We start from the raw sequence: 12,845 nt of genomic DNA on the forward strand, positions 1-12,845 counted from the left end.
CGGCTTCAAATCCCTGGGTCAGGGAAGACCCCCCTGGAGGAGGGCATGACAACCCACTCCAGCATTCTTGCCTGGAGAATCCAATGAACAGAGGAGTCTGGCAGCCTACAGACAAGTAAACAACTGTAGCTTACATGTGGCGAGCTGAGGAAGCTTGGACTTGGTAAAAATTGTGGCATGTTGGATCTCTCGTTGTAGTATGTGGGATCTAGTTCCCTGACCAGGGATTGAACCTGGGTCCCCCTGCATTGGGAGCATGGAGTCTCAGTCACTGCCCCTGTAGGGAAGTCCCTACTGATTAAAAAAATAATTATTATGATTTATTTTGCCGTGCCAGGTCTTAGTTGCAACATGAGGGATCTTCAGTCTTCATTGCGGCATGTGAGATCTTTAGTTACGGTGTGTGGGATCCAGTTTCCTGACTTGATCTCTTGGGCCCCCTGCATTGGGAGCACTGAGTCTTAGCCACTGGACCTGGCTCTCTGTCAGCACTCATGAATGTGATGCCCCAAGGATAAAGCAACACGGTGAAGGCGAAGGGTCTTGGAATGCAGAAACAGAAAAAACCAGACCCTTATCGCCCTTCCTGCCATGCTGTAACTATTGCGGAATTTTTGAGCCCTCCTGAGTAGTATGTCCTGTCTCCCCTCCCACCCCATATAAGGAGAAGGTATTTGCCTTATTCTTCTCTCCTCCAGTATATGTGCGTGTGTGCTAAGTCACTTCAGTCGTGGCCGACTCTTTCCGACCCTACGGACTATAGCCCGCCAGACTCCTCTGTCCATGGGATTCTCTAGGCAAAAATACTGGAGTGGGTGGCCATGCCCTTTCCAGGGGATCTTCCCTGCCCAGAGATCTTACCCACATCTCTCACGTCTTCTGCATTGGTAGGCAGGCTCTTTACCACTAGCGCCACCTAGGAAGCCCTTATCCAATCAGCAAATGACTCTCAAGACCCCTACCCAGCTCCTTGTCCCCCGCTGGCTATAGAAACAGACCAAGGACTTGCTTTCAAGGTTGGCTCTCCCTGATTGTCAGAAAGTCGGCTCTCTATGCTGACAGCAACCCCCCTCCCCTGCCCTAGTAAACTTTATTCTCCTTTCATTCTGCCTAGTGTCTGGAAGTTCTTTTTCAACCTGTGGATGGACCACAACAATGAATGAAGGTCTGAATGAACTCTTGAGTTCTGGGGAAACCAGGTTTTCTCCCAGTCAGTGAAGAAGAATGGAGATGCCAGAAGTCAGGTATCAGCCAGCTGTCCCATTGTCTGGAGCCCTAGAATAACTGAGATTTTACTTGGGGCCACTTTGCATATAATTAAAGAGTGACAGCAAGGTCACCTAGTGAGTCAGAGGCGGCTCATACGCAGAGTCAGGTCCTGCCTCGGTCTGTGCAAGAGGGAACTTGTTCTGTAATTGGTAGACATTCCATCCCTTTGTAAGTAGGGCTTACTCAGGGCTCTGAATTGAGGGATCTGAGGCATTCAGACTCATCCTAGATTATGTAGGGCACTGGTTCTCAACTGGCGGGGGTGGGCAATTTAACTCTCCAGGGGACATTTGACACTGTTTGCAGACTGGTTTTTTTTGGTCGTGGACTCTTAGTTTCCCGATCAGGGTTGAACTGACATCCTTGGCAGGGAGAATGTGGAGTCCTAACCACTGGTTTGCTAGGGAATTTCCTGTCTGCAGAAATTTTTGGCTAACAACTGGGAGTGCAATTGACTTCCAGTGGGCAGAGACTAGGGATATGATGCTGTTAAACATCCTTCAATGCCCAGGACAGCCCCCACATAGCGAAAAACTTTCTAGTCCAAAATGTTGGCACTGAAGTTAAGAATCCTGGTTTAGCGTACCATTAACGATAATTGATAGCTAGCATCATTGACCTTTGTTGTGGTGGTGGTTGTTTTAGTCGCTAAGTTGTATCCGACTCTTTGCAGCCCCATGGACTGTAGCCCACCAAACTCCTCTGTCCATGGAATTTTCTAGGCAAGAATACTGGAGTGGGTTGCCATTTCCTGCTCCAGAGGATCTTCCTGACCCAGGGATCAAACCCACGTCTCTAGCATTGGCAGGTGGATCCTTTTATCTCTGAGCCCCCAAGGAAGCCCTGCCAAGTCCTTTACCACTTTCTTTATTTTTTATTTATTTTTATTTTTAAAAATATTCATTATTTGACTGCACTGGATCTTAGTTGTGGCACTCAGGATCTTTAGTTGCAATATGCAGGATTTTTGATAATGGCATGCAAACTCTTAGTTGCAGCATATGCGATCTAGCTCACTGCCCAGGGATTGAACCTGGGCGCCCTGTATTGGGAGCATGGAGTCTTAGCCATTGGACCACCACGAGATTCTCTAAATCACCTGCTTTATATGTACCATCTCAATCTCCACATAGTCTTTGAGAAACAAGGACTATTACAATCCCCATTTCACAGATGAGGAAACTGAGGCTCAGAGAGGTCGAGTCACTTACACAAGGTCAGACATCTTAGTAGGGGCAGGGTAAGGCTGCACACTCAATTCTGCCTGTCTTCAAAGTCTGCACTTTTAGTCTCTCCTCTAGGTTATTCTGCTTATTGACTGGGAGCTGCTAACTGACTAGGCCTTTCTGGATGTGCTTAAATTTATCTGCTGCCCCCATGTACAGGAGGCTGAGCAGTCAGGCCTTGGAGGTATCTGCCCATTCAGGCGAGGCTTGGCTATGGGCCAGAGGGAAGTGTTTTGTTCCCTGAGTTGTCCCAGGTCTGCCTGGCTTCATTCTCTCTGCACTGCAGTACAGTACTTGGCTCCAAAACTCAGTTCCCCTGCCAGCACCAGGGTAGTGCCAGCCCTTCTTCATGGGGAGAAAGGTTCTAGATCGAGACCTAAGGCCTTGCACACTCTCCCACAGAGCCCCTCCTTTCTGAACAGGGGTTCTTGAATCAACTCTGGGGACTACAAGGTCATATTCTTCACACTTCCTTTCAGATAAGGGAGTGCTGGAGCTTCTAGGTTGGTGACAGAACTCACAGTCCATGGAAAGGGCTTGAGGTCCCAGAAAATCTTGAAAAGTGATTGCTGGACAGGGCCGGGGACAGTGTGTGGTCCCGGGCCAGCGGCCAGGTGGAGGTGGAGCAGGTTGTGGTTTTGTGTCACCTATTTTGGGAGGGTTGAACTCCAATCCCTGCAAGAAATCCCTCAGTGTGCTTGTGGACAATTCCAAAGGGCTTTCTGAGGGCCCTGGGAAAGTCTGGGGACTAAAGTACAAACGAAATCTGTTCAGAGCAGAGCAAGACAGTCAAGGACCAATCTAGGGTCAAGTTTGAGAGGAAACAATGCTGAATTAGTTTGAATTATTCTTTCCTCCATCCACCCAACATATATTTACGGAGCTCCTGCCAGGTGCCAGAGATGCTGAGACTCTCCAAGGACACTCACAGGCTCTATTTGTCTTGGGTGGGGCGTGGGGGCAGCTCAGAGGCTCCATCTACTATGTGGGACTGTGGATTCAAACCGAGCAGGGCTCAAGTCCCCTGTCATTTTCTAGTGTAACTTTAGGCAAGGGACTTCACCTCTCTGAACCTCATTTTCCTCGTCTGTGTAAGGCAGAGACCAACGGCTCTTGCCATCTGCCTCATAGAGTTGTGAGAAGTCAAGAGATAATGTGTCCTAGATGCTTGGCACATAATAAGGTCTAAGTCAGCAGTAGCTACCATCTTTTGGACCTTGGCTAGGTCTTTTTTTTTTGGCTGTGCTGAGTCTTAGTTGTGGCAAGCAGGATCTTTGCTGCAGCATGTGGGATCTCGTTTCTTGACCAGGGATGGAACCTGGGCCCCCTGCATTGGGAAGCTCAGGATTTTAACCACTGGACTACCAGGGAAGTCCCTTGGCTAGGTCTTTAAGATGTATTCTTTAATATAATCCTTGCTACCACCCTACAATGAAAGTATTGCTAAGCCGCTTCAGCCATGTTCGACTCTTTGCAAGCCTATGGACTGTTGCCCACCAGGCTTCCCTGTCCATGGAGATTCTCCAGGCAAGAATACTGGAGTGGGTTGCCATTTCCTTCTCCAATGAAGGTATTATCTCCATTTAAAAATCAAGGAATTCCCTGGTCCAGTGGCTAAGACTTCAGTGCTCCCAATGCAGGGGGCCTGGGTTAGATCCCTGGTCAAGGAACTAGATCCCACATGCCAAGACTAAGACCTGGTGCAGCCAAATAAATATTTTTTAAAAAAAATCAGGAAACTATACCTCTGAGAGGCTAACTAACTCATAGGAGGACATACAACTTAGGTTTTTCCCAGGTATGTCTGATTCCGAAGCCTATGCTCTCAGTTTTGCCTCCCTCTAAATATGATTTCCAGTAGGAAGAGTAGAAAATGCATGTTTCCAGGTTCAGAAGGGTTCTCAAGAAAATTTAGCAGCTGGGAGTGGGGTAGAGTGAGTTGCCCAGGTACGCAATGCTATGGAATCCCAGATGGGTCAGTTTAGTAGGACATGGTGAGAGAATCTTGCATTCATTCCAGGAGTAGAGGTTATTGTAGAGCAATTGTTCTTTATCCTCCTTGGGTTCTGAATCCTTTTGTGCCTCTAATGGAAGGTATAGATCCTCTTCCTGGAAAAATGCTTGTGAGCACAACACATATCTTGTGCATAACTCCTGGGGACTTGTGAAACCTTTGCAATCCATACGTGGACCCGCCCCTCCTTAAGAACTCTCCTCTAGGGCAGTATTGCCCAAGTGTGGGACACATATCACTAGTGGGGTCCCAGGTAAGCTCAGCACTATGAGGACAAACCTTTTATATTCTTTTTAAATTTAATTCATTAACTTTTGGCTGCACTGTGTCTTCATTGCTGCACGTAGGCTTTCTCCAGTTGTGGTGTGCAGGGGCTACTCTCTAGTTGAGGTACATGGGCTTCTCATTGTGCTGGCTTCCCTTCTTGTGGAACACTGGTTCTAGGGCACATGGGCTTCAGCAGTTGTGGCCCATGGGTGTAGTTGCTCCACAGCTTCTGGAATCTTCCTGGACCAGGGATCGAGTCTACGTCCCCTGCACCGACAGGCGATTCTTCATCACTGGACCACCAGGGAAGTCCAACATTTTATATTTTAATATTATTTATATTTTATAGTTATCTTTTATTTATAATGAATGAGACTAGTTTTCCATTTATGGAATGATCCAGATTTACCTTTTAAAAATACGCTTATTAAAAATAGAGAGTTCAGTTAAAGAAAAAATGTTGAAGAAATAACAACAGAAGTACGGTGCAGGTGTGGTAAAAATCATGAGGGTAAAAATCATGATTTAGGATATGTCTCAGGGGTTTCTGTTTCGTGGAATCATAGTGGGTTTACTGTAGCATCATCTGAACTTCCAGAGGTCTGTGGAAATGATCTATTCCTGGGCTCTCTACATCTGATGACATGGTGCTGATAAACCAAAAATGCTGTTGAGTCCCCACTTTCTTTCCTTCTCATGGAACCCCACCCTCAGCCCCCCAAGCCCTGGTGCTTGTGATGAGCTGAACCCTCCCTGCTGCCAATCAAAACTCCATCAGATACTGTCTTCATGTAGCTCTGAGTGCAGGCATTTTGGTGCTGTACTCACTCATTTATTCAGCAAACATCCTATGGCAAGTAGTCAGAATAGGCCACACTCCATTTATTTCCAGAAAGTGTGAAGGCTCCAGCAGCCAAGGGTAAATAAAGCCAACCTGTGTGATGTGATGGAAAGAGCACTAGGTTTAGAGTTAGATCAGATCTTTGAAATCTGGTTCCATAACTAACTCACTGTGTAATCACAGGCAGGTCCCTTCATCCCTTCCCTTTTGTGGTGTCTTTTCTGACATCACTTCTGATACCATGTTTATTTATTTATTTATTTTTTTGCTGTGCTGTGGGGCTTGTGAGATCCCAGTTCCCCTACCAGGGATTGAACCCACTGCCCTCAGCAGTGAAATTGTGAAGCCCTAACCACTGGAACTAAAAAGCCTCTTGATGAAAGTGAAAGAGGAGAGTGAAAAAGTTGGCTTAAAGCTCAACATTCAGAAAACTAAGATCATGGCATCTGGTCCCATCACTTCATGGGAAATAGATGGGGATACAGTGGAAACAGTGTCAGACTTTATTTTTGGGGGCTCCAAAATCACTGCAGATGGTGACTGCAGCCATGGAATTAAAAGACACTTACTCCTTGGAAGAAAAGTTATGACCAACCTAGATAGCATATTGAAAAGCAGAGACATTACTTTGCCAACAAAGGTTCGTCTAGTCAAGGCCATGGTTTTTCCTGTGGTCATGTATGGATGTGAGAGTTGGACTGTGAAGAAAGCTGAGTGCTGAAGAATTGATGCTTTTGAACTGTGGTGTTGGAGAAGACTCTTGCAAGTCCCTTGGACTGCAAGGAGATCTAACCAGTCCATTCTAAAGGAGATCAACCCTGGGTGTTCTTTGGAAGGAATGATGCTAAAGCTGAAACTCCACTACTTTGGCCACCTCCCGCGAAAAGTTGACTCATTGGAAAAGACTGATGCTGGGAGGGATTGGGGGCAGGAGGAAAAGGGGACGGGAGAGGATGAGATAGCTGGGCATCATGGACTCAATGGAGATGTGAGTTTGAGTGAACTCTGGGAGATGGTAATGGACAGGGAGGCCTGGCGTGCTGTGATTCATGGGGTTGCAAAGAGTCGGACACGACTGAGCAACTGAACTGAACTGAACCACTGGATCACCGGGGAATTCCCTGTTTGTTTTTATAACATGAAATACTTATTTTTCCACGTCACTTCTCCAACAACAACTAGATATCCAACAATTCCATTCTGACACTGATTCCCAGTGTCAGTGCAGACCCACAGGCTAAAGGCACAGTCCCTCAAGACTGCCCCCACTTCAGATGCCAGCTGCAAACAGTGTTCCCAGGTTACCCTCACTTTGCCCAGCTAACTACAAATTTGGGTTCCCACAATCGCCTCCTCAGGTTTGATAATTCTCTAGAATGACTCACAGAACTTAGGAAAGTACTCTACTTACTATTACAGATTTATTATAAAAGATACAACTCCGGGAACAGCCAAATGGTGGAGATGCATAAGACAGGGTATTGGGGGATGGGGTGGTACAGAGTTCCCATGTCCTCTCAGGGTGTGCCACCCTCATAGCACTTCATGGTTTTGGAGTTTATATGGAGAATTCAGTACATGGGCATGGCCACTGGTGACTGAACTCAATCTTCAGCCACTCTCCCATCCCAGGAGGTCAGAGATGGGTAAGAAGGGGAATGGAAGCAAAACAGGGGTGAAAGTTTTAACTCTCTAATCACATGGTTGTTTCTTTCCTCTGGTGACCAGCTATCCAGATATCTGAAACTATATGTATATCTGAAAGCATCTTGCCCCCCTCCTCACAAAGAGTTACCATATTACCTAAACACCAGTGTAGCTGATAGGGGCTCCTTATGGTAACAAATGATGCTCTTAGCACTAAAATATTTTTAAAGGTTTTAAGAGTTCTGTACCAGGATCCTTGGACAAAGACCAAATACATATATATATATCAGTTCAGTTCGGTTGCTCATCTGTGTCCGACTCTTTGCAACCCCATGGACTGCAGCACGCCAGGCTTCCCTGTCCATCGCCAACTCCCGGAGCTTACTCAACCTCATGTCCATTGGGTTGGTGATCCCATTCAACCATCTCATCCTCTGTTGTCTCCTGCTTCTCCTGCCTTCAATCTTTCCCAGTATAAGGGTCATTTCTTCCCATCAGGTGGCCAAAGTATTGGAGTTTCAGCTTCAGCATCAGTCCTTCCAATGAATATTCAGGACTGACTTCCTTTAGGATTGAATGGTTTGATCCCCTTGCAGTCCAAGGGACTCTCAAGAGTCTTCCCCAACACCACAGTTCAAAAGCCAAAAGCATCAATTATTTGGCACTCAGCTTTCTTTATAGTCCAACTTTCACATGCATATATGACCACCAAAAAAACCATAGCTTTGAACAGATGGACCTGTGTTGGCAAAGCAATGTCTCTGCTTCTGAATATGCTGTCTAGGTTGGTCATAACTTTCCTTCCAAGGAACGAGCGTCTTTTAATTTCATGGCCTCAGTCACCATGTGCAGTGATTTTTGAGCCCCCCAAAATAAAGGCTGTCACTGTTTCCATTGTTTCACCATATATTTGTCATGAAGTGATGGGACCAGATGCCATGATCTTAGTTTTCTGAATGTTGAGCTTTAAGCCAACTTTTTCACTCTCCTCTTTCACTTTCATCAAGAGGCTCTTTAGTTCTTCTTCGATTTCTGCCATAAGGGTGGTGTCATCTGCGTATCTGAGGTTATTGATATTTTTCCTGGAAATCTTAATTCCAGCTTGTGCTTCATCCAGCTGGCATTTTGCATGATATACTCTGCATATAAGTTAAATAAGCTGGGTGACAATATACAACCTTGACATACTCCTTTCCTGATTTGAAAATAGTCTCTTTTTCCATGTCCAGTTCTAACTGTTGCTTCTTGACCTGCATACAGATTTCTCAGGTGGCAGGTAAGGTGGTCTGGTATTCCTATCTGTTTCAGAATTTTCCACGGTTTTTTGTGATTCACACAAAGGCTTTGGTGTAGTCAATAAAGCAGAAATAGATGTTTTTCTGGAACTCTTGCTTTTTTTATGATCCAACAGATGTTGGCAATTCGATCTCTGGTTTCTCTGCCCTTTCTAAATCCAGCTTGAACATCTGAAAGTTCATGGTTCAGGTACTGTTGAAGCCTGGGGGCACAGAGGCTCGTTCGTTGTGGCTCATGGGTCCTAGAGCACAGGGTCACCAGTGGTGGTCCATGGGCTTAGTTGCTCTGAGGTACATGGGATCTTCCTGGACCAGGAATTGTACCTGTGTCTCCTGCATTGGCAGGTGGGTTCTTATCCTCTGTGCCACCAGGGAAGTCCTGCACTGTGTTTTAAGAAATGAATTTGTGACCAACATTTGGAAATTATTTATTTATAACAAAAATAATTCAAATTTCTGGTCTCTCTTGAAAATCAGATGATTTAGCAAAACTGGGTCAATATTCCCAAGTGGCAACATGGCACCTTTATTTTTTTGGCCCCACCGCTTTCAGGATCCCCGACCAGAGGTTGAACTCATGCCCCTGCAGTGGAAGTACAGAGTCCTAACTGCTGGGCCAGCACGGATTCCCTGCTTGGCACCTTTAAACAAGTTTTTCTGTTTGCCACAGCCCCCTCCACTCCCTGTTCTACCTCCTCTCTCAGCTCATTCAATGTTACCTGCTTGCCCCCTATGATGTTGGAAAGATTAGGTTATTGTGAGCCAGAAACTCGAGGATGGGGCTGTAACTTACTCTGGGTGAATATTTCAAGCATCCAAAATCCTGCATAATATATTTCATTTACAACTAGGAGATATTTATTGCCTGCCTCAATAAATATCCTATAAGCAGATAGGAAATGAGAAATGATTTTGCAAAAATAAATGGTAAAGGAATGAAGAAGGCAGTTGGTTCCTAGAAACAATAACCCCCAAAAGATCTCTTGGGGTTAAACACAGGCCAGAAAAGCATGAGTGTCTGACAGTGCTCTTCCTTCAATTAAAAGGAAATAATTAGGGTCAAGAACTGGTTGAGATGGGCCAAAAACACAGGAAACTCTAGGGAAGGCAGGCACTATAAATGGGAAAAAACCTATAGGCATTTATTGAACAAATGCTCTTATCTGTTAGAAAACCTTAATATCATCCCATTTCAATCTCCTTTTCTTCAAACTGTAAGAAAAATGCACACTGTCTCCTTAGCTCCTTAGCTAAATGTATTAGAGTAATATTGAAGTTAAGAGAATGGATTTTAGGGTCATCCAGACCTGGAATTTATTCATTAATTAACAGCTTGGGCTTTTAACGAAAGTCAGTTTTCTAATCTGTAAAATGGGGAAATAAGACTTGGTATTTTTAAAAAATATTTATTTATTTGACTGTGCTGGGTCTTAGTTGCAGCACTTGGAATCTTTAGTTGCAGTATGTGGGATCTAGTCCCCCAACCAGGGAAAGAACCTGGGCCCCCTGCACTGGGAGCGCAGTCTTTGCCACTAGACCACCAGGGAAGAACCAAGACCTGGTATGTTTAATTCAATGCATATCTAAGTCAATGCATGCTATGTGGCAGACGCTGAATTCGATGCTGAAGATGTAGCAGTGAACAAGACAGGCAGGGACAGATAGATAATAACCAAGCAAATAAATACATGAGATAATTCATGTGAATTTATTCTGAAGGAATAAATGAGGCAAGTACCACAGAGGAAATAAATAATAGTTATTTCAGTAGAGAGTAACTGAATGTGGTGGTAGAGGTTAAGTAGAGATGATTCCCTAGGGAAGGAGGCATTTGCGCCTCCTTCTACTCAAATCTAAATGAGCAGAAGTTATGGCAAGAGGGAGATAGGAGCAAAGGGGTCCTAGGCACAGCTGTTGTGAAGAACAACTGAGTGAATGCAAAGCACGGGGTGGTAGGCAACCACTCAATGCACAGAGGCTGTTTTACCTCATCCCTTTAACGACTCTCAGCTCCTCTGTTCAAACAAGGAGAATCTGGCCAAACCATAGATCACAGGGAGTAAAACTATGTCTATGAAAAGTAAAGGCCCCCAAGAGAGATTCAGGCTCTGGCATCACAGTTAGATTCCTTAGCTCTGAATCTTACACCCAAGTCAGGTAGAAGCACTAACCCAGCCTCCCTCCTGTTGCCAATTCAACTTCTTCCTCAAGAGTGACACCAGGTAGAACTACATTAAGTCCTCAAATAACCCCACCATTGGAAACCTGAAACTGGGAAAAGCCTTCTAATTTAATTGATAAGCATGTGTCCTACCAGAGTTTCTGATTATTCCCACCTGTTTCTCTTTGACTCTTGTGTGCTTTGATTCAATTGTAAGGGGCTCTGGATTCCCTGCTGGTTCAGATGGTAAAGAGTCTGCCTGTAGTGCCAGAGACCCAGGTTTGATCCCTGGGTCAGGAAGATCCCCTGGAGAAGGAAACAGCAACCCATTCCAGTATTCTTGCCTGGAAAATCCAATGGATGGAGGAGCCTGGCGGGCTACAGTCCATGGGGTTGCAAAGAGTCAGACATAACTGAGCAACTTTCCTTTTCTTTTTTTTTCCCCTGGATTAATGAGAGTGGGTGGTCAAGTAGAAACAGGCAGAAATATAAACAGAAAGCCTTGGTTACATGGTTAAACTGGTAACTTGTTTATGGAAGTTGAAAAACACATTATAGGCATTAAAGTGTTAGTTCAAAACCTTGTCATGACTCTTGGGACAGTTCCCTAAGTTGACAGTTATTGGCAAAATTCTTCCAGCCCTTGCCATGTGCAGAGTACTTCAAATGCATTGAACGAAAGCATGAAACCGTTAGTCTCTCAGTCGTGTCTGACTCTTTGTGACCCTATGGACTGGTAGCCCTCCAGGTTCCTCTGTCCAGGGAATTATCCAGGCAAGAATACTGGAGTGGGTAGCCATTCTCTTCTCCAGCGGATCTTCCCATCCCAGGGATTGAACCCGGGTCTCCCCCATTGCAGGCGGATTCTTTCCCGTTTGAGCCCAAAGGAAAGCTTATAAACAAGTTACCAGTTTAACCGTGTAACCAAAAGCTTTCTGTTTATATTTCTGCCTATTTCTACTTGACCACGCACTCTCACTAATTCAGGGAAAAAAAAAGTGAAGTCGCTCAGTCCTGTCTGATTCTTTGCGACCCCCTGCTATGTGCAGAGAACTTCAAATGCACTAGTTTATTTAATACTCCCAATATACCTATGTAGTGGTTTCCTTTTATATTTAGTCCCTTTACAGATTAGAAACCCCCAAGGTCCAAAAATCTAGTAAGATGACAGGGCTAACACTTAAATATTTAAAGCCAGACTTGACCCTGCTCCTAATCCCTCACCCCAAGTCCTTCTTTTTTTTTTTTTTTAACCACTAAGTGGTTAGTCTCCCTAAACCAGAGGAAATACCTGAGGGATGCCTTTCTATTTATTAGGACATCACGGCCCTAGAGGTAAATCGCCACCAAAAAACTCCCACACCGGAAAGACTGCCTCATCAGAGGAAGAAGCCCTACCCTGGTCACACCCCACATCAGCACTCCCAAATCCACCCAGAGGGTCCCCCACCCCCTTAACGGAGATCAGCATTGCCCAGCCGGGAGACCCCACTCTTGGGAATAATCTTTAATTTATAAGGAAGCCCTCTTCCATTCCTGAGGATCTCCGACACCCCCCACCCCCTACATTTCAGAGGCGGTCCGGCTGCATAATTTGCATGGCTCAATGCAATATCAAAATGTGGCGTTCCTTGTTTAAAAAAAAATTAAAAAGAATTTCAACAGTGAGACATCAGAGCATTAAACCAAACCCTAGGGCTTCTTTTCTGAGACTGCACCGATCACTTGCTCACGAAGTCCTCCCAGCTTAAGAGATACCCTTTTGTGAAGGGACTGACTACCTCAGTCGAAATGGCAGTTCTTTCTGACCTGGAGGGGGCGAGGGGGCACGTAGAAGACGCAACTTCCAAAGATGTATTCGCGAATGCATCCTGAGACAATCTCCGAAAATTTGTAATCATTTCTCTCCGCCCTGGCGGAAGCTCCCTTTGCATCTCTCTAGTCTCGGGTACGTCCTCGCCACCCCGCCCCTGCACCATCTTCGCGATGTTTGGGCCTCACCTCGTGCGGCCCATTGCCGGGGTAACCGACGCCGAGAGCGGTGCATTGTGGTCTGCAACAAAATGCAGGAGAAAGATCCTGAGGGAACCATTGAGTCCATAGGCCAATGGGAGAGTTCTAAGGG

The 12,845-nt window shown here is 45.5% G+C and overlaps 1 long non-coding RNA gene across 2 annotated transcripts; it reads right to left on the reverse strand.

Moving 5' to 3' along the window:
- Positions 1-4,595: 4,595 nt before the first annotated feature.
- On the reverse strand, positions 4,596-12,829 carry LOC129630196 (uncharacterized). 2 transcript variants are annotated; one of them, XR_008703591.1, is made up of 3 exons: positions 12,722-12,829; positions 5,605-5,710; positions 4,596-5,069 (listed from the first exon to the last, which is right to left on the reverse strand). It is a non-coding gene; the product is annotated as an uncharacterized LOC129630196 (long non-coding RNA). The 2 variants fall into 2 exon arrangements; XR_008703590.1 differs by lacking the exon at positions 12,722-12,829 and adding an exon at positions 12,530-12,709.
- Positions 12,830-12,845: the final 16 nt, after the last annotated feature.

This window comes from Bubalus kerabau, chromosome 16, assembly GCF_029407905.1.
Source record: "Bubalus kerabau isolate K-KA32 ecotype Philippines breed swamp buffalo chromosome 16, PCC_UOA_SB_1v2, whole genome shotgun sequence".
Classification (NCBI taxonomy): Eukaryota; Metazoa; Chordata; class Mammalia; order Artiodactyla; family Bovidae; genus Bubalus; species Bubalus kerabau.